Below are 3,700 nucleotides of genomic sequence, written 5' to 3' on the forward strand. Positions count from 1 at the left end.
GATACAGAGAACAAATTGATGGTTGCTAGATGGGAGGGGATTTGGGGAGATGGGGGAGAAGGTGAAGGGATTAGGAAGTACAAATTGGTAGTCACAAAATAGTCACGGGGATGTGAAATATAGTATGGGGACTATAATCAATAATGTTGTAAAAACTATGTATGGTGTCAGATGGGTACTGGATTTATCAGGGGGAGAACGTCATAAATTATATAAATGCCTAACTTCTGTACTGTGCAACTGAAACTAGTATAAAATAATATTGAATGGCAACTGTAATTTTAAAGTATATGCATAATCACGAGATGTAAAGTATAGCATAGGGAATATAGTAAATGGTATTGTAATAGCTATGTACGATGTCAGATGGGTAGTAGACTTGGTGAGGTTATCACTTTGTGAGGCGTGTCACTGTCTAATCTTTATATTGTTTTTTAAACTTGAAACTAATAATAAATAAATAAATCTTTTTTTAAAACATAAACACAATTACTTTCATCTAACCACCCTTTCTGAATGTTCTGTGCTTACTGGTACCTTATTAGGAACATTATTTTGCCATTGCCAAAGCCTAAAATTTAATTCAGGAAAGTGTATGAAAAGGGTATTGCATTTGAGGAATATGTATATTGCGTGTACATCAATTGGCATCTTGGGATTGCTCTGGGGCACTGAGGTCAAAGCTTAGTGATGCATGGAGTTGTTGTCCTAATGGCAGTATTGATTAGGAGCCTCAGAAACAGCCAGCCAGCACTCAGTCTTCTCCAGCCAGACACCAGGCTCCAGGCTCCCAAAGAAGGAGTGTCTTTCCCAGAGAGCCTTGGAAAACAATGCATGGAACACTCAAGCCTGCAGTATAGAGAGGCACTATGATAGGGAATGATTGCTTCAGCAAGATGAGTGGAAAATGATAAACAACATCTGCATAAGTAGGATACTTGGTAGGAAAAGACTGAAAACCAACAAATATCATATACATATAAATTATATTAGTTTTCTATTGCTGTCATAACAAATTAGCCCAAACTTAGTGACTGAAAATAACAGATTTTTATCTCAGACTTCTGTAGATCTGAAGTCCCTGTTGGCTGGACTGGCTCCTCTGCTCTGGGTTTCACAAGGCCAAATCAAGGTGTCAGCAGGGCTGCATTCCTTTTTGGAGACTTCTGAGATGAGTTGCTTCCAAGCCTATTCAGGTTTTTGGCTGAATTCAGTTCCTTACCGATGTAGGACAGGGTCCCAGTTTCCTAGGTGACTGTCAGCCAGGGCTGCTCTTTGCTCCTGGAGGCTGCCCGCATTCATTCTCATGCTTTACACATCGTCCTCCCCAGCAACTGCGGGGTCCCCCTCGCACTTGGAATCTCTCCAGCTTATACTTCTGTCAAATCCCCCCTACCATCAGCCAGAAAAAGTTCTCTGCTTTTAAGGGTCCATGTGATTAGATTGGTCCCAGTTGGATCATCCAGGATAATCTTTTTTAAAGTTCGAAACCTTAATTACATCTGCAAAGTCCTTTTTGCCAGGTGACATAACATGTTCCAGGGATTAGGATGTAGACATTTTGGGAATCCCATTATTTGGCCTACCATTATATACATGTATTTTTATATCCCGAAAACAGAATTGTAGCCATAGACCTGGTGGGGTCTGCATTGCAATCTGATTGAGCAAAATGTAATTGATGTTGTATTTGTTACCTATTGCTGCATAACAAATTATGCCAAAACGTAGCAGCTTAAAACAACAAATCTTAAAAAAGCAAAACAAATCTTCCATGTGTTGGAAATCTGATGCAACTCAGCTGAGTGCCTCTAACTCAAGTTCTCTTGTGAGGCTGTCCAGCTGCAGTTTCATCTGAAGGGGGTTTCATTGACTTGGGGGTTAAGATATACTTCCAAGTTTATTTACATGTTTGCAGGCATCAAAAGATTCACCTTCAAGTTGAACGGGTGTCCTCCCAACATGGCGGCCGGTGATCTGAAAAGATAGCCAGTGAGAAAGAGCGATAAAGAGTGAGAGCACCAAGAGCAAGAGAGCCTGAGATGGAATCCTCAGTCTTTTCTTCTTCTTTAAACCATATTAGCTACTTTTAAATGTGCAGTTCAGTAATGATAAGTATATTCACACTGTTGTGTGTCAGATCTCCAGAACTTCCTCATCTTGGAAAACTAGCACTCTATACTTGTTGGACCACTCCTCATTCCCCTCCCCCAACCCCTGGCAACTACCAGTCTACTTTCTGTCCCTATGAATTTGACTATTTTTATATATGTCATATAAGTAGAATACTACAGTATTTATTTATTTATTTATTTATTTATTTATTTATTTATTGGTGACTGGATTTTTTTCACTTAGTATAATGTCTCCAAGTTCATCCATATTGTAGTATGTGATAGGATTTCCCTCTCTTTTAAAGCTGAATAATATTACATTGTGTGTGTGTGTGTGTGTGTGTGTGTATCACATTTTCTATATACGCTCAGCTGTCAATGGGCATTGAGTTGCTTCCACCCCTAGGCTATTGTGAATAGTGTTACTGTGAATGTAGGTGTGCAAATATCTCTTCAGTTCCTGCTTCTAATTCTTCTGGATAATTATCCAGAAGTGGATAATTATCCAGAAGTGGGATTACTGGATCATATGAAAATTCTGTTTTTCATTTTGAGGACCCTCCATAGTGTTTTCCATAGCAGCTGAACCATTTTATATTCCCACCAGCAGTGTATGTCCTCCCCATCACTTGTTATTTTCTGTGTGTGAGGAGTGTGTTTTCCTAAGGGAAATTTGAGAAAGTGGGCAAACTAAGTTTTACAGGGATCTCAAAAGCAGTTTAGATGCCTTGGAATCTTGTAAAAGTGCAGGTTTCTAGACCCAACCCAAATCTCCTGAATTATAACCAGGAATCTGTTTTTTTTTTTTTAAGTTTTTTATTGGGGAATTGGGGGGATGGGAACAGTGCTGGGGAATTGGGGGAAGGGGAACAGACAAGTTGCTGTCCTTTTGTTCTTCAATCTAGTTGTGGAGGATGTTGCTTCACTGGCCCAAGTTGGCACCATCATTGCGCTCTTCCCGGGCAAGGCAGATCAGTCACCGGCTTCTGGACAGCCACTCACTGCGGCTGCTGGCCGCTCACGCTGGCTGCTGGCTGCATACGGTAGCTCATGGCAACCCACTGCCACAGGGGCTGCCGCCTATGCTGTCGCCAGCAACTCATGGCATCCCAGCTCCAGGTTGAGCTGGTGTTCAGCATCTTAGCTGTAGAGGGCAGTGTCACTGGCCCTCATATGTGGGATCCAAACCGGGTTCCTCTGGTGTCCCAAGCCAGTTCTTAACCATCGCACCACTCGGCCGTCCCCAGGAGTCTGTATTTTGAAGGAGCTTCCCAGGTAGATTCTTTTGCACACTGAAACTCAGAAATAGTAGAAACATGGTGAGTGCATAGCAGGAAAAATGGTTATTCCATCTAAGAACATTATTCCCAACGGGCACCTTTTCAATAGTTTTTAGAGGTGATGTGATGAGATGGCAGTTCAACATTTAGCAACAACACTATGATGAAAAGACCTGAAAAAGAAGTTTCACGAACACAAAATCTTGAGGTACATGGAGAAGGTAGTCAAAGATGATGCCTATTATGGTTCTTTTAGTTTTCTGTTTGATCCCTCTGTAGACCCTGCCCCCTGGCTGGCCCCTTGCT

This window comes from Hipposideros armiger, unplaced genomic scaffold (assembly GCF_001890085.2).
Source record: "Hipposideros armiger isolate ML-2016 unplaced genomic scaffold, ASM189008v1 scaffold_683, whole genome shotgun sequence".
In the NCBI taxonomy this organism is placed as follows: Eukaryota; Metazoa; Chordata; class Mammalia; order Chiroptera; family Hipposideridae; genus Hipposideros; species Hipposideros armiger.